The sequence below is a fragment of the Mobula hypostoma genome, chromosome 5 (genome assembly GCF_963921235.1).
Source record: "Mobula hypostoma chromosome 5, sMobHyp1.1, whole genome shotgun sequence".
Lineage (NCBI taxonomy): Eukaryota > Metazoa > Chordata > Chondrichthyes > Myliobatiformes > Myliobatidae > Mobula > Mobula hypostoma.
Window position 1 is genome coordinate 928236 of NC_086101.1, and position 24003 is coordinate 952238.

Genomic DNA, 24003 nt, shown 5'->3' on the forward strand with positions numbered 1-24003 from the left:
TTCAAGCAACACACATGGTGAACTCAGCAGGCATTCGTCCTGAAGGGTCTCAGCCCGAAACGTCGACTGTACCTCTTCCTATAGATTCTGCCTGGCCTGCTGCATTCACCAGCAAATTTTATGTGCACATTAAACCCCAGTCTGGTTTAAGGCTAACATCAGCAGAACAGCCTCCTCCAATGCTCAGTGACCAGAGTTCAGTCCTGGGTGCGATGAGCAGCCACAAGAACTGCAGAATCTGACAGTATCAGTCCCTCATGAACCTGCAGCTGCCTTCAGTCACCGTGATGGTTAAACATTTAACACAGAGCTGATCTGAACTTCCTCCCTGATGTGAAGCTGCAGTTGTTGCAGCAGCTGGGATGATTGAGTAAACCTCTTTGCTCACTCCGGACAGAAATGTGGCCTCTGCTTATTGTGAACTCACCGGAGCTTCACAAGGTGGTTAATTGAACAAGTCTCTTGGCACACACGGAGCAGGTGAACGGCCGCTTCCCAGTGCGAAGCTGCTGGACTTTTGGACAAAATGAAGGATGTTGTCACGCTGCATTGATCACAGGGCCAAACAGTTAAACAAAGCGGGGATTGTATTAGCAAAAGAACGAGAGGAAAAACAAAACAGTAGAACATATAGGATACTGGATAACTCGGCCAGAAATACACTGGGCAAAGATCAGGCCGACCAAGCCCAGGGAATTAGCTCTGTCCCTTTAGATATACTCCAGGGCACGAAGGAGTCCGTGCCCAGACTCGGGACAAGTTTACAGGTAATCAATCTGACGAGAAGCAAATATCCAAGTGTACTTAATTGGATTCATGGAAAGTCTCAAGGAGAATTCATTCGAAGTTTCCAAGAATAATTGCAATGTGATGGTAAACTATAGAAGACACAACTCCAACACATAAAAAACACGAAGTGCAATAATACATTATAACTATAATTAATAAAACTCAGAGATCACACAAAAAGCAGCAAAAAAAAACAGAGACCTGAGGATACTCTACCACCGACCCGAGGTTGCGACAGATCCCGTCCCACTATGGCCGGCACCTGACAGCCCGGTACTGTCTGGAATGTCCTTTGGGATTCTGAATTAAACATAGAAACATAGAAAATAGGTGCAGCAGTAGGCCATTCGGCCCTTCGAGCCTGCACCGCCATTTATTATGATCATGGCTGATCATCCAACTCAGAACCCTGCACCAGCCTTCCCTCCATACCCCCTGATCCCCGTAGCCCCAAGGGCCATTAAGGACAGAATCCAAATCATCCCTGGTTCCTCTGGACCATATCTCTCTCAAACTACTAAGTGTTGTAGTTGTGCCTTTAATTTCCATGAGCGAAGCAGTCCATGGGCTGTGCAGACTGATTCGCCGCCGATGGTCCTCGGTGGTGAGGGGCAGGGGGCAGGAGAAGGGGGAGGCATGTGCTGCTTCCGATTCGGGACCAGATAGGGACAACGTAAGAGTTTAAATCCGATACATGCAAGCCGGGATGAATTTTTAGAGGATGAGGAAAATGTAATGTGCATATTGCGCCGCATTTTTCCTCTTGACTTTAAGGAGACCGATAAAGCGAGAGGCTAGTTTCCGCGATTCCAGTTTGAGCAGACGACCTTTAGTTGAATGCACACCCGCTTATCAATATTAAAAGAGGGGCCAAGCCGCCTGTCTGTTGGCCTCAGCCTGCTGCCCGGGCTGAACTTTCTTTCAGAGTTTTTTTCCATTAAGACAGCTTTGAATAGATTATTCGGCGGAGGGGAACCCGACATCTGATTCCTGATCAGGAGACAGAGCGGGCAGAAACTCAATTTGGCATTCGAATGGGGTCATACCCAGTGGTGAATGCTGAAGGGTATTGTGGGCGAACTCGGCCCGGATTAAATGGTTACTCCAAGAGGAGAGATGACTGGACAGAAGACAGAGAACGGCTCACTCCAGGTCCCGGTTTGTCCTCTCAGCCCGTCCATTAGTCTGAGGGTAGAAGCCTGAGGAAAGACAAGAGGTAGTGCCGAGCAGCCTACAAAGTGCTTGCCGGAGATTGGAGGTGAATTGGGACCTCTGCCCGAAACAATATCTGTGTGAAAACCTTCATACGGAAACCCTGTCTGTGCAAAATCTTGCGGTCTGCCGGGAGAATGGTAGTTTATTTCGAACAATGTATCCACAAGCCTTGCGAAACTTATGCAACACAACTAAAATAGTAGTAAAGGAATGTGATGGGGAAAGGCAGATAATAATATCTAGAGAACGGTGAGACCGGGCCGTGCTTATCTCAAAAACCCCTGCATTCCCCAGGCCCGGAAGGCTGAGCTCAGAAACGTTGATAATTTCCTTTTCCATTTCAGATTATGCTTGACCCCATCCTCCATGAGATGTCAGCTGTTACAGAAATCTGGGCATTTGCCTGGATGTTGCGTCCGATAGCAGGTCCAGGACTTTAGGGAGTGCACGGAAGTCAGCGTGGATACTTGAGAAGTGGAGTTTACCCTTAATACAAATACAGTTCAGGTCTGATTGTGCAAACAACGTGAAACATTTGAGTTGGTGTAAATGAGACAACATGCTGGTGGAGGCTTCGTGGTCTGAGAGGGAGAGATTGACAGTGACAGGAACATCGCGACATGTCTGATAAAGACTTGGAAGGAGCTCTCTGATACCGCACTCTGATGGAGATGGGTTCACCAGGAGTCTTCAAAGGTAACTGCATACATAGATGATGGGCCATTCATGTGTAGATATTGAAAGGATATAGGAAGCACAGTTAACGAGAGGACTCAAATAATAGTCAGCGCAAAGAAGGTAAGACCATAAGACCATAAGATATAGGCGCAGAATTACTCCATTTGGCCATCGAGTTTGCTCCGTCATTTCATCATGGCTGATCTAATTTTCCTTTCATCACCAATCTCCTGCCTTCTCCTATTTCCCTTTCATCTCCCTGAATAATGAAGAACCACTCACCTTCCGCCTTAAATATTCAAAAAGACGCGGCCTCCGCAGCTGCGAGTGGCAAATAATTGCACAAATGCACCACTCCCTGGCTGAAGAAATACATCCTTATTGTCGTTCTAAAAGGACACTCCTCTATTCTGAGGCTGTGTCCTCTGATCCTGGACCCTCTCTCCAGAGACAACATCCTTTCCTCATCCACTCTGTCAAGGCCGTCACCATTCGATACGTTTCAATGAGGTCGCCCTTTATTCTAGTGAATACAGGTCCAGAGCCATCCAACGCTTTTCATATGTCAAGACGTTCAATCCTGGAATGATTTTCGAGAATGAATCCCTCTGTAGCCTCAGAACATCCTTTCTCAGATAGTCCCTAAAACTGACAACAATACTCAAAGTGAGGCCTTACCAGTGCTGTATAAAGTTTCAGCATTAAATTAGATGGTCCAGTGACCTCTTCTGTACGGCTAACTGGGATAACTGTGGAGAAATTACTTTAGTCAGGTAAATCTGTGGAATTTGTTGCCACGAGCGGCTGTGGACTTCAAGTCATTGGGTGTATACAAGACAGAGATAGATAGGCTCTTGATTAGCCAGGGCATCAAAGGATAGGGGGTGAAGTCAGGGGAGTGGAGATGACTGGATGAAATGGATCAGCCCATGACTGAATGGCGGAGCAGACTCGATGGGCCGAATGGCCTACTCCTGCTCCTATATCTTATGGCCTTATGTTCTTAATTCACAGATGGTCAGAGATTCTCCTTTCTCAAAGTGCGACCATCTCTCTCTCTCTCTCTCTCCCTTCCCCCATTATGAATCAGATGATTCTCACTGTTATCGCCCTGATAAACCAGGCCTGTGCTGGTACAGTCAATGTTGACGTTTACTGCTGACGGGAAATGGCAGAATGTCGCCGGAAGCAGCGCCAGGTCAACACACCATCAGGTGGATCCGTGCGGCAGCTATTGTGGGGTGATCGTTCGGTGCCTTGATCTTGTTTTGCTGGCCAGACCAGTCATGGGGTGGAGAAGCAGGTCTGGTGCTGGTGAGAGAGCTGCCTCAGAGAGACGAGTGCGGTATGGGCTGGGTGGGTGCTCGATAGTGGTCTGTGGTCTGGCGAGTGCGATATGGCCTGGGTGGGCGTTCGATAGTGGTCTGTGGTCTGGCGGGTGCCATATGGGCTGGGTGGGCATTCGATAGTGGTCTGTGGTCTGGCGGGTGCCATATGGGCTGGGTGGGCGTTCGATAGTGGTCTGTGGTCTGGCGGGTGCCATATGGGCTGGGTGGGCGTTCGATAGTGGTCTGTGGTCAAAGTGAGCTGCCTGGGAGCAGTGGGGTCTGCCGGGGCAGTTGATGGCAGTGTGTACTGGTGGGGAGGAGTGGAGTAAGCGAGAATATGGGATCTGTGTGGTCATTGGGGAAGTGGGGAGCTTGGTGTCAGTTGGAATTAATGGAGTGGAGGGTTATGGCCATTAGGGCGGTTTACGGCGAGTGAGAATAACTGGAGAGTTGTGCGATCATTGGGAACAGGCAATATCTGAGGGCGGGGGGCTGGTGGAGGTGTTGCGGTTTTAGCTGTAACGTGGAGGCAGTATTACATCAATGGGAACGAGAGGGGATGTCAGGACATCCTGACGCGGGCCGCCAGTAGAAACTACTGGGGATGTGTGAAAATGTGTGGTGTCGTGGGGGAGTGGTGGAGGAGATGAGGTGTTAATTGGAACGTACAGGAAGTGTGTGATCAGTGGGGAATGTTGATTGTTTTTGGGTCTTTGGGGACGTGGAGCGATGTGGGGTCAGTGGGGGAATGTTGAGTGTTTTTGGGTTTTTGGGGACGTGGAGCAATGTGGGGTCAGTGGGGAATGTTAAGTGTTTTTGGGTCTTAGGGAACATGAAGCAATCTGTGATCAGTGGGAATTGCTGGGCAGATGTGGCGCTCTGTGGAACATGGAGGAAGTCTGGTGGGGAGGTGGGGTCAGAGGGGTCTGGTGGGGAGGTGGGGTCAGAGGGGTCTGGTGGGGAGGTGGGGTTAGAGGGGACTGGTGGGGAGGTGGGGTCAGAGGGGACTGGTGGGGAGGTGGGGTCAGGCGGGGAGGTTCGGTCAGAGGGGTCTGGCGGGGAGGTGGGGTCAGAGGGGTCTGGCGGGGAGGTGGGGTCAGAGGGGTCAGGCGGGGAGGTGGGGTCAGAGGGGTCTGGTGGGGAGGTGGGGTCAGAGGGGTCTGGTGGGGAGGTAGGGTCAGAGGGGACTGGTGGGGAGGTGGGGTCAGGCGGGGATGTTCGGTCCGAGGGGTCTGGTGGGGAGGTGGGGTCAGAGGAGTCAGGCGGGGAGGTGGGGTCAGAGGAGTCAGGCGGGGAGGTGGGGTCAGAGGGGTCAGGTGGGGAGGTTCGGTCAGAGGGGTCTGGCGGGGAGGTGGGGTCAGAGGGGTCTGGCGGGGAGGTGGGGTCAGAGGGGTCAGGCGGGGAGGTTCGGTCAGAAGGGTCTGGCGGGGAGGTGGGGTCAGAGGGGTCTGGTGGGGAGGTAGGGTCAGAGGGGACTGGTGGGGAGGTGGGGTCAGGCGGGGATGTTCGGTCCGAGGGGTCTGGTGGGGAGGTGGGGTCAGAGGAGTCAGGCGGGGAGGTGGGGTCAGAGGAGTCAGGCGGGGAGGTGGGGTCAGAGGGGTCAGGTGGGGAGGTTCGGTCAGAGGGGTCTGGCGGGGAGGTGGGGTCAGAGGGGTCAGGTGGGGAGGTGGGGTTACTGGGAACCTGGTGCCGTGGGTTGAGGTTAATGGACAATGTATGAGGATGTGTGTTTGCGGTTAGCAGAGGTGTTGATGGGAGAGTTGGGCCGATGAGGGATTGCAGAATCAAAGATTAATGAGGTTGCTTGGCCGCAGGGGTGCATCCTGTTGGAATCCGATGAGACCACCGGGAAAAGCCATTGCCGGATGTCGGAAGATTCATGAGGAGGTTTCAGTGAGGTGGTGTGTGGTCTTGCAGCCTGTGTAAAACGTGTGGGGGTGTCTCTGATTTCAATGGTAATGGAATGGACTCCGTGGGAGGTTTGGGCTCGGGAGGAGCAGCCACTGGGGAGATGGTGGGGACAGGGTGTGTTTACTGAGATAGCGAAGTGAGGGGAATGGAGACGGGGTCTGGTGGGTACCGCTCGGACGGAGACAGGGCGGGGACAGGGTGTTTTAACAGGGTGGGGACAGGGCGTGTTTACAGCGTGGGGAAAGGGGGGACAGGGAGTATTTACAGGGTGTGTTTACAGGGTGGGGACAGGGCGTGTTTACAGGGTGGGGTTGTGTTTACAGGGCGGGGACAGGGTGTGACAGGGTGTGTTTACAGGGTGTGACAGGGAGGGGACAGGGCACGTTTACAGGGTGGGAACAGGGCAGGGACAGGGTGTGTTTACAGGGTGGGGACAGGGCGGGGATAGGGTGGGGACAGGGTGTGTTTACAGGGCGGGGATAGGGTGGGGACAGGCTGTGTTTACAGGGTGGAGACAGGGCGTGTTTACAGGGTGGGGACAGGGTGTGTTTACAGGGCGAGGACAGGGTGTGTTTGCGGGGTGAGGGGGATGGAGACGGGGTCTGGTGGGTACCGCTCGGACGGAGACAGGGTGGTTGGAAGAGGTGAAAGGAAGAACTGCGGTTTCTGTGGGAGTCTGTGGCTACCTGGTGACACACAGAGCGTGAGGCGTGTTTCGTTACTGGGAGTCAGGATCATCAGTATTTAATTGCATCTCCCATATTTCCCGTCATTATTTTAACCTTCACGTTTTCCCGCTCTTCATTAATACTGATGAATAAAAGCTCCTGCTGCAGCCGTCTGAGGAAGCCGAGGACTGTCCCATTGCATCTGCTCACCCATGTTCTGCCTCACTGAAGGGATACGAGGAAGCGATTTGTATTAAACAGCCTATTTCTGATACGGTATATCACAATTGTCCAAGTGGCTGTGAATCGAGTCCATTCTCGGTCGAGCCACACTCACTGTACTCTCCCGGTACTGACCGTCCACCGGGAGATCAGAGTCGTTCCGCCCTTCAGACATGAGCCCCCCCCGCCCCCCTGTCGCCGCCGGGACAGACATCCTGTCCGCCCCCTCTCACCGTCTTCATCACTTCAATAAAACACACCCACCCCGGGGAACCGGCATCAGACCGCCGGGCCGAGCGCTCTCCTCCTACCTCTCAGACTCCGGCCGCGGGAGACGCTCCACAAACGCCCCAACCTCCCTCGGAGTGAAGGGCAATAAATCAGACAGCGGACATCTTTGCTCCGCTGTCACGGTGATTTCCCGCTTGAGCGGGGACAACGCCCTCTCCGCTGCTCCGCCTCCGCTATTGGTTGTAAGCACCGATTGACATTCCTGCGCACCAATGGGAATAGGGCAGCTCCTGATGCGTCGGTGTTCAGCGGTGGGGGGAGGGGGTGGTCACGCGATTAGTAGCCCCGCCGTTAAACCGACCAAGCTCGAGCACAGCAGCGCGTGGGTGACGTAAGACGCCGCGCACGTGAGGGCAGATCCCGGTGTGGGAGGGGGGAACCCATGCGTGACGTCAGGCGCGTGGGGGCAGCTGTATGACGTCACCAGTAGGGGCGGGTCTGTGTTTAAAAGCACCTGAATGGAGGTTTCTTATGATTTCAGTGGGACAACAACATTAATGACGGGTCTCATCACTGAATCCAGTGTTGTGAGATGTAAAGTCCCTGTGCCGTGTTGTTGGTGGAGTGGGCAGCGTGGTGTTTGTCTCGATTCGGGTCACAACACCAGAATTGCCAGCGGGGTCCACACACAGTGTATCAGTCAATAGAAAACCTCTCATCCCTGCAGTCTCTCTCTCCTGGTAAACTCAACACCCTGACAATGTGGACCATAGATACCCCGTCCTCTGAAAGTCAGGGGATCATTCAGACAGCTGATCGCTGACAGGAATTATATTTATTGGCCATTAAAGTTCACCCAGATTCGTTTGGACGGATTTGATGTGGAGATCGGGGGTGTCACAGTGAAAGGGCCGGACGGCCGAACTCTCTCCGTTAATAGACAATAGACAATAGGTGCAGGAGTAGGCCATTGGGCTCTTCGAGCCAGCACCGCCATTCACTGTGATCATGGCTGATCATCCACTATCAGTATCCAGTTCCTGCCTTATCCCCATAACCTTTGATTCCACTATCTTTAAGAGCTCTATCTATCTCTTTCTTGAAAGCATCCAGGACTTGGCCTCCACAGCCTTCTGGGGCCAGAGCATTCCATATATCCACCACTCTCTGGGTGAAAAAGTTTTTCCTCAACTCCGTTCTAAATGGCCTACCCCTTATTCTTAAACTGTGGCCTCTGGTTCTGGACTCACCCATCAGCGGGAACATGCTTCCTGCCTCCAGCGTGTCCAATCCCTTAATAATCTTATATGTTTCAATAAGATCCCCTCTCAGCCTTCTAAATTCCAGAGTATACAAGCCCAGTCGCTCCAATCTTTCGACATATGACAGTCCCGCCATCCCGGGAATTAACCTTGTGAACCTACGCTGCACTCCCTCAATAGCAAGAATGTCCTTCCTCAAATTTGGAGACCAAAACTGCACACAGTACTCCAGGTGTGGTCTCACCAGGGCCCTGTACAGCTGCAGAAGGATCTCTTTGCTTTTATACTCAATTCCCCTTGTTATGAAGGCCAGCATGCCATTAGCTTTCTTCACTGCCTGCTGTACTTGCATGCTTGCTTTCCAGGTGAGGCGACACTTCACGTGCGAATCTTCCGGGGTCGACGGTTGTGTCTGTTGTTTATAGATTCCTGCGTTGATAATAAATTAACCTTTGGACTATCCACTCCGAGCGGGACTTCCCGGTGTAGAAATATTTTCATTCCCATTCCCACTCCCGTTCCGACGTGTCAACCCATCGCCTCCGCTTGTGCCCAGATGAGGCCACCCTCAGGGTCCAGCATTAGCGCCTCATATACCGTCTGGGTTCCCCCCCCCCCTCCAACCTGATGGCATGAATATCGATTTCTCCTTCCGGTGAACACATCTCCCCCTCACCCCTCCTTCCCACCCCCTCTCTTCCTCTCTGACTTTTCACGTCCTCTCACCTGCTGATCACTTCTCTCTGGGTCCACTGCTCCATCCTTTTCTCCTATTCTCCACTCTCCTCTCCAATTAGATTCTATTATCTCCAGCTCTTGAGCTTTTCCACCTACCTGGCTTCACCTATCACCTTCCAGTTCGCCATTTCCTCGCCCGCCCCGATTTTATTCAGATATTCCCCCATTCCATCTCAGTCCCGAAGGAGGGTTCAACTGGAAACGTCAACTGTTGACGCTTTTCGATAGATGCTGCCCGGCCTGCTGAGGTCCGCCAGCATTTTGTGTGTGTTGCTCTGGATTTCCAGCATCTGCAGACTTTGTCGCGTTTGTGATTTACCTCTCCGTTGTCCCTCCGGCCTCCGGCCGCCGGTGGCGCAGCACGGGACCTCCGGCCGCCGGTGGCGCTGCACGGGACCTCCGGCCGCCGGTGGCGCTGCACGGGACATCCGGCCGCCGGTGGCGCTGCACGGGACATCCGTCCGCCGGTGGCGCTGCACGGGACATCCGTCCGCCGGTGGCGCTGCACGGGACCTCCGGCCGCCAGTGGCGCTGCATGGACCACCGGCCGCCGGTGGTGCAGCGGAGAACCTCCAGCTAAATAGTCATAGTCATACTTTATTGATCCCGGGGGAAATTGGTTTTTGCTACAGTTGCACCATAAATAATAAATAGTAATAGAACCATAAATAGTTGAATAGTAATATGTAAATTATGAAATAAGTTTAGGACCAGCCTATTGGCTCAGGGTGTCTGACCCTCCAAGGGCGGAGTTGTAAAGTTTGATGGCCACAGGCAGGAATGACTTCCTATGACGCTCTGTGTTGCATCTCGTTGGAATGAGTCTCTGGCTGAATGTACTCCTGTGCCCACCCAGTACATTATGTAGTGGATGGGAGACATTGTCCAAGATGGCATGCAACTTAGACAGCATCCTCTTTCCAGACATCACCGTGAGAGAGTCCAGTTCCATACCCACAACTTCACTGGCCTTACGAATGAGTTTGTTGATTCTGTTGGTGTCTGCTACCCTCAGCCTGCTGCCCCAGCACACAACAGCAAACATGATCGCACTGGCCACCACAGACTCATAGAACATCCTCAGCATCGCCCGGCAGATGTTAAAGGACCTCAGTCTCCTCAGGAAATAGAGGTAGAGACAGCTCTGACCCTTCTTGTAGACAGCCTCAGTGTTCTTTGACCAGTCCAGTTTATTGTCAATTCGTATCCTTGGGTATTTGTAATCCTCCACCATGTCCACACTGACCCCCTGGATGGAAACAGGGGTCACCGGTACCTTAGCTCTCCTCAGGTCTACCACCAGCTCCTTAGCCTTTTTCACATTAAGCTGCAGATAATTCTGCTCACACCATGTGACAAAGTTTCCTACCGTAGCAATGTACTCAGCCTCATCTCCCTTGCTGATGCATCCAACTATGGCAGAGTCATCCGAAAACTTCTGAAGATGTCAAGACTCTGTGCAGTAGTTGAAGTCCGAGGTGTAAATGGTGAAGAGAAAGGGAAACAAGACAGTCCCCTGTGGAGCCCCAGTGCTGTTGATCACTCTGTCGGACACACAGTGTTGCAAACACACGTACTGTGGTCTGCCAGGAAAGGGAAAGGGCCGGGCCCGAGCTCTGCCGGACAGCTGGAGCAGGGGTGCCGTGCCAATTTTTTTAGGTGCCGGAGCTGTACGAGGGGTGATTGATAAGCTCGTGGCCTAAGTTAGATGGCCTAAAGTTATACAGCTGTCGTTACATGCATGTACAGTTCAACTCATTGAGTGATTATGCAGAAAGTTTGAAGTTAATTACTTTAGTGGTATTTCTGTTTCAGATAATTGGAAACTGCTAGATTTTGTAAAATTGACTCCTTCCACCCTGGGCCACGAACTTATCAATCACCCCTCCTATGTCACACCCAATTTGTGTACCTGCTCTTTTCATGTACTGGGCAACTTCCTTGCCCCATTCATGTAATGAGCAGGTACACAAATTGGGTGTGAGATATATTATATATATATATGAATAGGGCTTTTATAATGTCAAGCACTAAGCCAAGATGAAAGAAATATATGAATTCCAGAACTCCACAGAAATATAGTGATAGTTAAGACATTAACATGATTATAGCCTATCACTACATTTCAGTGTATAACTGGTACAATTAAACATATAATACTTAATGTAATAATATGACAAAGTATTGCATGGCTGCACTCACTAATTATCATAAAATATGATTATCAAGCAAGTGAAGAAAAAGATAGTAATCGTGTATTTTACCAATTTGGAAGTAATTTCCTACTTACCAAATGCCACCAATGAGAAGTTTCACAATAATTTCCACAAAGGGTCAGGCGTAATATGTGTTCGGGGGTCTGAAGCAACTCTTGTGCTGGTGTCATCTGCTGATCTGTGGTACCACAGCCATGATGTGGCATACGGCTCAGGATTCCACTGAACGACAGAAGGTCCCTGTAGTTTAACAAACTTCAGTGCTGATAGTGATTTATGAGAATTCTCGTGCATATTGTTGTTATTATCAAGTTCGTCTCTCACACTCAGCAGTACTAATAGGAATAGTTTGTGAACAGCTCAGTAATGGGTGTAAATCTTGGGGGATGCGGCGTCCACGATCCTCCACATAATCTCTGAAGGTATTTATTACAGAGGAAGAAGAAAGCTTAAATCTCTTACAGAGAGATGATGTTGCAGCTTCTCCATAATTAGGCAGTATTTCAGCAGGCCAGTTGTCTTTATCAAGGACACACATTTCACTTAGCAGAGATTTATACAGACTTTGAGGTTTAGAAGTTTGAGAACCTTTCAAGGATGTTGCCGTGAACATACGGTGCTGCAAATTGTTTATAAGACTAGTAAGAAACTGCAGAAGGTTAATGAAGACAATTTTGTTGTTGCTTGATGAGTTAATTTCTCCAAACTTCCCCTTTTCAACTGCCTCTTGAGCTTCTAGAGTTTTTGTACCAGGTTGCTCTTCCAGTCCATGCAGTGACCTTATGCTCAGACCAGTTGGACCAGTTTGTCTGCATAAACAATCGTAGTGGTGTGTTTCTGTAAACACTCTGACAGTAAACCAAGTTCATACAACGTGTCATACATTAGAGCTAAGTCCAATAGAAACTGTTCTGAAGAGAGTCTTTTCAATAGACCTTCATAAGTTTTTCTGTCACTCCCAGATCTTGTTTCATCCTTCATTGTTCTTTCAAAATGAAAACACAGTGCTTCATAAATTTGTCACACTGCTAAACTGTTCAAAATGAGCTAGCTACCCACCTGGTGCCCAGAACACAGCCTATTTCGCAAATTTGTTGTTCTAGTTGAGAGGCACATTCAGACAGTTCCTTTTGACTCAAGAGGTGATCTACTGTAAACAGAGTACAATTTGTCCATAGATGATTGAAAATGATTTACTCCATGAACTTCTCTCACCAAATCACCTACTGCAAGTTCCAATCTGTGATTAAGACAGTGCCAAATTATCACATCAGGATAATGTTCCTTGAGAATTGTAGCAACACCAGATTTGACACCAAACATTACGCTCGCCCTATCACTAGCAAATGCTACAAGGTTCTGTTTCAAGTAACAGTCATCAAACCCATGGTCATTGAGACAGTTCAATAGATGCTTAGCAATAGTTGCAGCTTTCTGATCAGGCAGTTCAATTCGATCTAAAAACATAAAATGGGGATCACCTTCCTGATCACTTTCACATTTCAAATAAACTATTAGGGCGGTCTTAATACTCAGGCTTATTGATTCATCAATGAGAACAGAAAATATGCCATTTATCTGCTCGATATGCTGGCAAATTTTATTTTTCATGTTAATGGCTAGGTGATTAATTATCTCCGTAGCACTAGTGCAGGATTGCAGTCCAATTCCAATGCCAATACCATTTTTTTTGAAGTTCCAATAAGCCAAGGTGATCAGAGTATGGTCTGTCATTCTGAGCTGAATAATATGCAGAACGAAAAGCTGAAGAAGTTGCCTTCAGATGCAAAGCATTCATGGTGTCACAAAATTTTTCAAGCGCATCTTCACTAGCTATATTTTCAACACTTAGAGCAGCAATGTGACCTTTTGATAGTTTGTGATCAACAATTATTTTTCTCTGAGAGACTTCAAGCGTGTACTTCGATCGGCTCCATAATAGGATACTTGGTACGTCTGACAGCCTCAAACCCTTAGAAGTGAAAAGTGTCAGATTGCTTTTGTTTGCACATAGTTTACACTCAAGTTTATCATCCTTGAAGTCTAACCAGGGATAAGTTTCCTTCTCTTTCTTCCACATTTCTTCTGTCCAAACATCTGAACAGGGATACAAGCCTGACTTCGAAGGACCATTACTTTCAGAACTGCATTTGGACCCGGTTAGAAAATTTGAACTAGAAACAGGCGAAACACAGCTTTTGTCACTTTTACTGTTATCAGTCTCTTGTACGTTATTCTTGTTACGCTCCTCAGTTTGTTTACGGAAGAAAGAAGTTAATGTTGTTTGCTTAGAAGCCATTGGGCTGTTAGTGAGAAAAATTTACTTTTGTATTAGCGAGTAACCAACGGACTAATACAACCGAGTCGGAGCAGAGAGCAGGGCCCACAGCACCTAGCAGTATTCCTAAGCAGGTATAAAAATAACAGAAATAAAGCAAATAAGCTTTTTACACTTTTAGCCACCTAAATTGGAACCAAGTAATCAAGTATGAGAGAAGAATGTCTGATGAACTTTTGCTAAAGCCACAAATATTGCTGAATATTCATTGTCTCACTAAATTACTCTTTTTCCTATCAACCCAAAGAGAAAAAGAGCCTCCTTCCAATCAACTATAGTTGGTGGAGCTCGGCCAAGGGGTTGATCTGCTATTAATGATAGTTGAAATAACGTAAAACTAGTTTATAGCCTAGAAATGTTATTTTCAATTTGGCTTGTAAAAAGAAAACTAAATTTATCCAGGTGTAGACGAGGATTTTGGGTGATTATCTTGACTATTTCATCAAAATCAGGCCGTAAGGTAAGCGAGCAGTGAATTTTTCTTGCATTATTTTCAACATTTAACCTTAGGTTTCGATGTTCATTCCTTGCTTAATATAGTTCCTACCTGGAATCCAATGGTACCCATTGGAAAGAGCGGAAAAATGCTCGCACTTGTGTACAGGTATTTCCCAGCTTCCTAGGACAACGGGTCGAGTGAGGAGGAATTTCACAAATACCTAAATAAAAAACAATCACAGCTCCAGGATTTGACTAAAAATGATCAAAATTCCTCATGTTATTAGTGGATTTTCCCCACCAACCACCACCCCCTCTCTCTAAACTGCGCCCCCGTAAAATTTCCTCTATTTAATATGCGCCTGCTGTTAAATTCCCCGCTTGTTTGTTTTGACTATTTTTTTAACAGAGGTGCCGGGGTAACGATCACTTCGCGCATGCTCACAGTCTCCAGGTGGGCGGTGTTTTCCTTTCCGCTCAGTGCTGAAGCGGATATCTGCGGGATCAGGAAATGTCCCTCGCCTCCTGGGTCAGGGAGTTGGGGGTTGGGATCACTGTCTGCAGGATTGGGAAAGGGTCCTCTCCTCCTGGGTTGGGGAGCCGGCGGTCGAGATCACTGTCTACGGGCCGACGATATCACTTTCCCATCGGTGAGTATTGAGAGCGATCCCGAGCAGGGAGATCTTATGTTGGCTGTGAGCCCCGAACTGAGGGCAAATTACTCATTTAGTACCCAGTTATCTGGGCTCGTCAAAAAATGTGTCGACTTCATTTAATCTGCATTGTACGATCCAAACCAGGAGCCCAGGCTGTCTATTTCCTCAGAATTGAAATGGGATTCCTGCCAACAGGTCATGTGATGCTGTTTACCTCAGATCTGCCCCGCTCTCCACTTTGTGATGCAAGATCACATGGTGTGTGTTCACAGTCCCCGGATTGGTGTTGATGCTTCCTCCATGGTGTGTTAGGGAAATCTGATGTTGGCCACTGAGTCCCATTAACTTCCCCCAACTCACCTCGCTTCCTGAGAGGCTCCTCGCATTTGTCCTTGAGCTTTATGGCTGTTGTATTGAAAGGAGAACGTCCCAGGTTGTAAGGATCTTTGATTTCACTGCCTGCTTTACCGAGGGACTGGGAATGGTTTCTGTGATGCGCTGATCTGTATCCAAAGGTCCCTGCAGTTCCTCGCAGTCACAGGCAGAGCACTTAACATGCAAAGGCATGAAGTGTCCGGATGGGAAACTTGATATGGTGTGTTGATAGAAATTTGGTGAGGGTCAAAGTATATATGGCAAAGTTCTTATTGTCTGTTCTAACTTTGTCACTTTAGAATCTCTTATACAGTAGTAGGTACTATTCATTCAGTATCTGGTTATTACTGGAGGACCATCAGCGTGGCCTGGCTAGTGTCTTGGCTTTAGCCCCCTGCTTTTATATTCACGGGGCAAGATGGGACTGCGTTGATCTACAAAGGGATCCTGGAATCCAAGGTCACATCTCCCAGATACCGGTCCCAGTGCCAGGCGGTTGTGTTGTATCTGGAGAATTGCATTCTAATATAGGAATAATGTGGAGGATTTGGATGACGATTAGAAGAGGCTTTAATGGAATGCTACCTGGATAAGGAAAGATTGGTCAACCTCGGGTAATTTTCTTTGGAGCGGCAGAGGCTCAGGGAGGTCTGACAGAAGTTTATAGGAATATGAGAGGCACAGACAGAGTGAACAGCGGGTACTTTTTTTCCTAAGGAGGAAATGTCTAAAACCAGAGGGCATGCACTTCAGGAGAAAGGGGGAACACCACCCCATTGGTCCTTTCTGCTCTATTTATTTTGTAATTTAGTGTAATTTTGTATCTTTCCTCTGCACAGCTGCTGTTAAAAGAAACAATTAGAAATGACAATGATGTTAAAAACCTGACTCAGAATGTTTAAAGGGGATGTGCATTGCAAGTTATTTTGCCTACCTATTGTGGGGAGTGTCTGGAATGAATGTCAGGGGTGGTGGTGGAGGCAGGTACGATAGAGGCTATTAGATACCACAAGAATGTGTGGAGAATGGAGTGATGTGGACCTTGTGTAGGCAGAGGGATTGGTGTAGTGAGGCATGAAATGACCGGTTCAGTTGGTTCAGATCAACACAGTGAGCAGAAGGACCTGTTCAAGGACAAGTACAACAAGTACAGCAGGTAAACTGGATACAATGTCAGAGAACAGATGTGATGTCAGTGGGTATATGTCGTCATCACAGTCCTCTCACTAAAGATACTTTACTGTTGGATGAAGTGAAGTTTGTGATGTTTATAACTGATGTGGTGAATTGTACTGATCAGACATCTCGTCCAACTGAGGAAATTACAATTACTGTGAAAGCTGCAGAAAGGTATCTTAGTGTAACTGGTGTTATGTGGGAAGCTGTAATTGAAGCTCTGATTGGAGGGGTATCTGTATCCCAGTCTACTTGTGAAGGTACGTAATGGAATTAAAGATGGAATGCAAGAAGCATGAGTTCTAGTAGTCAAGACTTTAAGAAGTTTATTTCCGATTTGTCAGTCAGATTCTCCCGATGTTATATGTATTGAGGAAACCTGGCATTTGCACATTTAAAGGACTTTTTTCTGTGCAGGGTTATGTTGTTAGTGGTCGTGATGGGTTAGTTGATAGAGGAGTGGTGTTGCCAATTTTATAAGGAATGGGGTAGGGTGTAGAGTTGTGAAAGTGAACGAAATGTATGAGTAACTTGTAGTAGAATTATTTGATTCAGCAGGTAGGTGTATAAAAGTGGTTAGTTTTTACAACCCTTGTGGAAAACTTTCAACTGATTTGTGACAAAGTGTATGTAGATCTCGCTCACTAAGGGTTGAATGGTGTGGGGATTTTAACGCACATAGTTCACTGTGGGGTTGTTTGTGGAATGATGGCAATGGTTTGATTGTCGAAGAGTTTCTCAACTTGTGTGTCTGAATGGATACGAGATTTACTGTTTATAGTAGTTCTGGAACTGCTACAGAATGGTGAGGAAGATGTGTATTTTTTCACTGAAGGGTTATGTCACAATATTTAGCAAACTGCATTGGAAGTGATTCCCATTACAAACAGAATTAATAAGAGAAAGGCTGGACCATGGTGGACTGAGGACTGTGCAGAGGCAATTATGGAGAGAACGTTAGGTATCACTCTCCGAGTGACCTTATTAAGTATAAAAGGGCACAGGCCGTGGTGAGGAAAGTGGTGAAGATTGTGAAAAAAACGTAAGAACATAAGAAATAGGAGCGACGTGGAGAGAAATCGTCCGCCAACTGGAAACTCCAGATGTGACCTACGATTGATCGATATGGAACACATGGTAATCGAGCAACACACATAAAAGTTGCTGGTGAACGCAGCAGGCCAGGCAGCATCTCTAGGAAGAGGTGCAGTTGACGTTTCAGGCCGAGACCCTTCGTCAGGACTAACTGAAGGAAGAGTGAATGAGGGATTTGAAAGTTGAAGGGGGAGGGAGAGATCCAAAATGATAGGAGAAGACAGGAAGGGGAGGGATGGAGCCAAGAGCTGGACAGGTGATAGGCAAAAGGGGATACGAGAGGACCATGGGACAGGAGGTCCGGGAAGAAAGACGGGGGGGGGACCCAGAGGATGGACAAGGGGTATATTCAGAGGGACAGAGGGAGAAAAAGGAGAGTGAGAGAAAGAATGTGTGTATAAAAATAAGTAACAAATGGGGTACGAGGGGGAGGTGGGGCATTAGCGGAAGTTAGAGAAGTCGATGTTCATGCCATCAGGTTGGAGGCTACCCAGACGGAATGTAAGGTGTTGTTCCTCCAACCTGAGTGTGGCTTCATCTTTACAGTAGAGGAGGCCATGGATAGACATGTCAGAATGGGAATGGGATGTGGAATTAAAATGTGTGGCCACTGGGAGATCCTGCTTTCTCTGGCGGACAGAGCGTAGATGTTCAGCAAAGCGGTCTCCCAGTCTCGCAGGATATACTGCGTCCGGTGCTCCCGATGTGGCCTTTTATATATTGGCGAGACCCAACGCAGACTGGGAGACCACTTCCCTGGAGCGTAGAAGAATGAGGGGAGATTTGATAGAGGTATATAAAATTATGATGGGTATAGATAGAGTGAATGCAAGCAGGCTTTTTCCACTGAGGCAAGGGGAGAAAAAAACCAGATGACATGGGTTAAGGGTGAGGGGGGAAAAGTTTAAAGGGAACATTAGGGGGGGCTTCTTCACACAGAGAGTGGTGGGAGTATGGAATGAGCTGCTAGACGAGGTGGTAAATGCGGGTTCTTTTTTAACATTTAAGAATAAATTGGACAGATACATGGATGGGAGGTGTATGGAGGGATATGGTCCGTGTGCAGGTCAGTGGGACTAGGCAGAAAATGGTTCGGCACAGCCAAGAAGGGCCAAAAGGCCTGTTCTGTGCTGTAGTTTCTATGGTTCTATGGTTTTGTGATCGAATATTCCAGCCAGGAGTACAGGTCAAACCAGCCACGAATAAAACTCCTTTGCTGATTGCCAAATTGTTGCGAGCGGCAAAGGGTACTTGTTCAATGCTGGTCGACAGGGTCCTTCCTCAGGCTGCTGGCTAACATCGCTAACAGTATTCCCACTAGCACTAAGAACAGCTTCATCCACGTTCTCTTCCGAATCCCGCTCCATTTCTTGTTCCTCTACTTCGTCCTCACACTCCTTCGATGAACTGCTGTCATCCTCATCCCCACTTACTTAGTCATAGTCATAGCCATACTTTATTGATCCCGGGGGAAACTGGTTTTCGTTACAGTTGCTCCATAAATAATAAATAGTAATAGAACCATAAATAGTTAAATAATAATATCTAAATTATGCCAGTAAATTATGAAATAAGTCCAGGACCAGCCTATTGGCTCAGGGTGTCTGACCCTCCAAGGGAGGAGTTGTAAAGTTTGATGGCCACAGGCAGGAATGACTTCCTATGACGCTCTGTGTTGCATCTCGGTGGAATGAGTCTCTGGCTGAATGTACTCCTGTGCCCAACCAGTACATTATGTAGTGGATGGGAGACACTGACCAAGATGGCATGCAACTTAGACAGCATCCTCTTTTCAGACACCACCGTGAGAGAGTCCAGTTCCATCCCCACAACATCACTGGTCTTACGAATGAGTTTGTTGATTCTGTCTGCTACTCTCAGCCTGCTGCCCCAGCACACAACGGCAAACATGATAGCACTGGCCACCACAGACTCGTAGAACATCCTCAGCATCGTCCGGCAGATGTTAAAGGACCTCAGTCTCCTCAGGAAATAGAGACGGCTCTGACCCTTCTTGGAGACAGCCTCAGTGTTCTTAGACCAGTCCAGTTTATTGTCAATTCGTATCCCCAGGTATTTGTAATCCTCCATCATGTCCACCCTGACCTCCTGGATGGAAACAGGGGTCACAGGTACCTTAGCTCTCCTCAGGTCTACCACCAGCTCCTTCGTCTTTTTCACATTAAGCTGCAGATAATTCTGCTCACACCATGTGACAATGTTTCCTACCATAGCAATGTACTCAGCCTCATCTCCCTTGCTGATGCATCCAACTATGGCAGAGTCATCCGAAAACTTCTGAAGATGACAAGACTCTGTGCAGTAGTTGAAGTCCAAGGTGTAAATGGTGAAGAGAAAGGGAGACAAGACAGTCCCCTGTGGAGCCCCAGTGCTGCTGATCACTCTGTCGGACACACAGTGTTGCAAGCACACGTACTGTGGTCTGCCAGTCAGGTAATCAAGAATCCATGATACCAGGAAAGCATCCACCTGCATCGCTGTCAGCTTTTCCCCCAGCAGAGCAGGGCAGATGGTGTTGAACGCACTGGAGAAGTCAAAAAACATGACCCTCACAGTACTCGCTGGCTTGTCCAGGTGGGCGTAGACACAGTTCAGCAGGTAGACGATGGCATCCTCAACTCCTAGTCGGGGCTGGAAGGCGAACTGGAGGGGATCTAAGTGTGGCCTGACCATAGGCCGGAGCAGATCCAGAACAAGTCACTCCAGGGTCTTCATGATGTGGGAGGTCAATGCCACCGGTCTATAGTCATTGAGGCCACTGGGGTGCGGCGTCTTCAGCACAGGGACAAGGCAGGACGTCTTCTACAGCACAGGAACCCTCCAGAGCCTCAGGCTCAGGTTGAATACATGGCGAAGTACTCCACATAGCTGAGGGGCACAGGCTTTGAGCACCCTGGTACTGACACCATCCAGTCCTGCAACTTTGCTTGGGTTGAGATGTTTCAGCTGTCTTCTCACCTGTTCAGCTGTGAAGCCCACCGTGGTGGTTTCGTGTGGGGAAGGGGTATAGTCATGAGAGCAGGATGGGGGACTGTGAGGAGGGGTAGGAGGGGAGAGTGGAATATGTGTTGGTTGGGGGCCGACAACAGATGGCTCATGTGGGGGATGGGCAGGGGTCACAATGTCAAATCTGTTAAAGAGCAGGTTAAGTTCATTGGCCCTGTCCACACTGCCTTCAGTTCCTCTGTTGCTAGTTTGCAGAAACCCATTGTTGGGTTCTTTCTGCATGTCACTTTCAATTAAGACAGGCTCAGGCTGAGACACCACTGATTCCTCTGGATGAGGTCGTTTTCTCACTAAAAATCGATCCATTTTTCATGCCGGCCAAAATAATAGGCTGGTCCTGGACTTATTTCCATCTGGCATAATTTACATATTATTATTTAATTATTTATGGTTTTATATTGCTATATTATACCCTATTGTTGGTTGGTGCAACTGTAACGAAACCCAATTTCCCTCGGGATCAATGAAGTATGTCTGTCTGTCTGTTTGAAATGACTCTTGCTCTGGGATAATCTAATGTGCATGTGGGGGTGGCTACTGATATGCAGCTGTGACGAGTCTCAAGGCAGATTTACAGTGGAAGCTTATTCAATTGATCCAGGACAAACTAACTCCCACATATGGTCTACATATTAATTCATTAATTGAATCACAATCTGTCACCGTGGGGATTGCGCCGGTCAGATGTTATCAGGGGATCAGCGGGGTGAAATCTCCGGTCACCCCGGTGTTTCAGTTCATTAATAAAGCCCCGTCCTGAGCACAGGCCAGACGCGGCCGCAGAGTCTCCAGTCCGGGACCAGCTCATCACATTCACCGCCTGATCTCCCAGGTGTTTCTAAGGTTAGGACGGCTTTGTGGGCCGAAGGGCCTGTGTAGTGCTGTGGTTTTCTATGTTTATTCCCGGGCGCATTGTCCCATCGACCGGCAGCTCCGGGAGGTTACGATCGTGTGCGGGTGGGTGGGGAGGGGCAAAGCACCGGCCGGGAGACCCGATATCTTATTGGACCGGTAAGATGTCAGTCAAAGACGTACTCCGGATTCCCCCCGCGCATTCGTCTGTGGATATGTCCATCTACTTTCACATTCCCGCCCACCGAACTCAGCCCACAAAGTGGCGGGGATCTAGTGGGTTGCTGATGGGCTAATCCAATGTCAATCACACCAGTCTCCGTCTTCCCCTCGAATGATTGGCTGACGTGAAGAACGAGGGCGGGGTTTGCATAAACGGCGGTGGACATTCTAATTTAAAGCCGCATTCCGGCCGCCAACTGGACTGGAGTGTGGTGCAGAGAATTGGCAAATAAAACCCTCACTGCTTCCTTCTTCAAATGAAACCTAAATTACCCCCAAAAAGTCCTACAGATCGTACGCAATGAAACACAATACAGTGAATTAAATTAAAGTTACTGCCATAACTTAAGAGAGCTTTTAAATGAAAACTACACGACTCAGAATGATGTTTTATAAACACAGAAAACCTACAGCACAATACAAGCTCTTCGGCCCACAAAGCTGTGCCGAACAGGTCCTTTCCTTAGAACTACCTAGGGTCACCCATAGTCCTCTATTTTTCTAACTTGCATGTATCTATCCAGGAGTCTCTTAAAAGACCCTATAGTTTCCGCCTCCACCATCGCCGCCGGCAGCCCATTCCACACACTCACCACTCTCTGCGTGAAAAACTTTCCCCTGACATCTCCTCTATACCTACTCCCCAGCACCTTAAACCTGTGCACTCTCGTGCTAGCAATTTCAGCCCTGGGGAAAAGCCTCTGACTATCCACACGATCAATGCCTCTCATCATCTTGTACACCTCTATCAGGTCACCTCTCATCCTCCATCGCTCCAAGGAGAAAAGGCCAAGTTCACTCAACCTATTCTCATAAGGCATGCCCCCCAATCCAGCCAACATCCTTGTAAATCTCCTCTGCACCCTTTCTATAGTTTCCATATTCAGTGAGGCAACCAGAACTGAGCTACTGTACTCCAAGTGGGGTCTGACCAGGGTCCTATATAGCTGCAACATTACCTCTCGGCTCTTGAACTCAGCCCCACGATCGATGAAGGCCAATACACCGTATGCCTTCTTAACCACAGAGTAAACCTGCACAGCAGCTTTGAGTGTCCTCTGGACTCGGACCCCGAGATCCCTCTGATCCTCCACACTGCCAAGAGTCTTACCATTGATGCTATATTCTGCCATCATACTTGACCTACCAAAATGAACCATCTTACATTTATCTGGGTTGAACTCCATCTGCCACTTCTCAGCCCAGTTTTATATCCTATCAATGACCAACACAAACAAAGGAATAATTAAGCATAGTATGTCAAATTCTAAGTCGTGTCAATGTAATTCCTTATCTTCTTGTTTTACCCCCTTCCCCCATAAATCTAACAGGTATGTATTCTGTAAAACTGTCTCCATTGATGCCTATTATTCCAGCAGTCTTGCCGTAATTCTTAACCCACCAATCTCTGATTTGCTAGATGGAAGCTCTTTATGCACAGTTGAACTTTTGTAACTGAACTTCTATGTGCAGGGACTCATAGGGAGCGGACATATAAACCAATACTTTGTGTACAAAACAATGTTGATGAGTTTCCAACAGTAAACCTGCCCTGCTGTGAGAATGACCTGTTTTAAGACTCATCAAAACAGAAGAGGCATCTGAAGAAATTACTACTTACCATGAACAAATTTCCACCACCCACTGTAAGCCTAAAATGATTGAAACAAATTTTGCTGTATATACTGACAAATGGTTGGTATCTTTATCATTACCAATAATTCATGAGCAAAAACAGCCATATTAACATCCCATTTAAGTTATCTTTGGATTGTTCTGCAGCAATGCTTATCATAATTTTCCTCAATATACTGACAAATCAACAGATTCTCAAGCATAACAAAATCCTTAGAATTTATTAAATCGTGCATCAACTAAATCAACTAAAGGCATTGAAAAAAAAACAAGGTAGGATTACCAAGAACGCGACAGTGGGATATATTGCAAATCCAATGACTCCATATTCCCAGCGTGATAAGAACCCAGGCACCCAAAACTAAAAACAGTTTTCTTGTGAAGTTCCCAACGGTCCTCCAACACACCTTTAACAGGATGAGCATTTCTTTGCCCCCTCAGATTAATCCGGTATGTTAACATTAAATTGAATCTCCACAATTTCAAACAGTAAATCTGAACCAGGAGACTACCTTACTGCACCACAACACAATCTTAAAGCCTGTGCTTCTATCACACCCAAACATTTTAAAGTTGAAGATGAAGCTGATCCATAAATCACACAGCCATAATCAAGAACAGATCGAATTAAACAAGTATAAACGGTCAACAAATATTTTCGTGTAGCACCCCAGAATTCCCACACAGATGCTTGAGGAGATGTATTACTCCTTTACATTTATCAATTATTTTACTGACATGGAGCTTCCATGTCAGCTTATTATCCATCCACTTGCCTGGAAATCTGACCACTGACACATTTTCAGGAGTTTGATCATATGATTTCAAATCAAGAGCAGGTCTATTAATCCTCTTTGTAAAACACATGACTTGTGTTTTTTGCCACTGAAAGCTTAAGGTCCATCTATTTGTCGACTGTTCGACCTTATTA

At 47.8% G+C, this 24003-nt stretch overlaps 1 pseudogene; it reads right to left on the reverse strand.

Annotated features, from left to right (window-relative positions):
* LOC134346479 (zinc finger protein 721-like) overlaps positions 1–7386 on the reverse strand; it is a 71167-nt pseudogene extending 63781 nt beyond the window's left edge.
* Positions 7387–24003: the final 16617 nt, after the last annotated feature.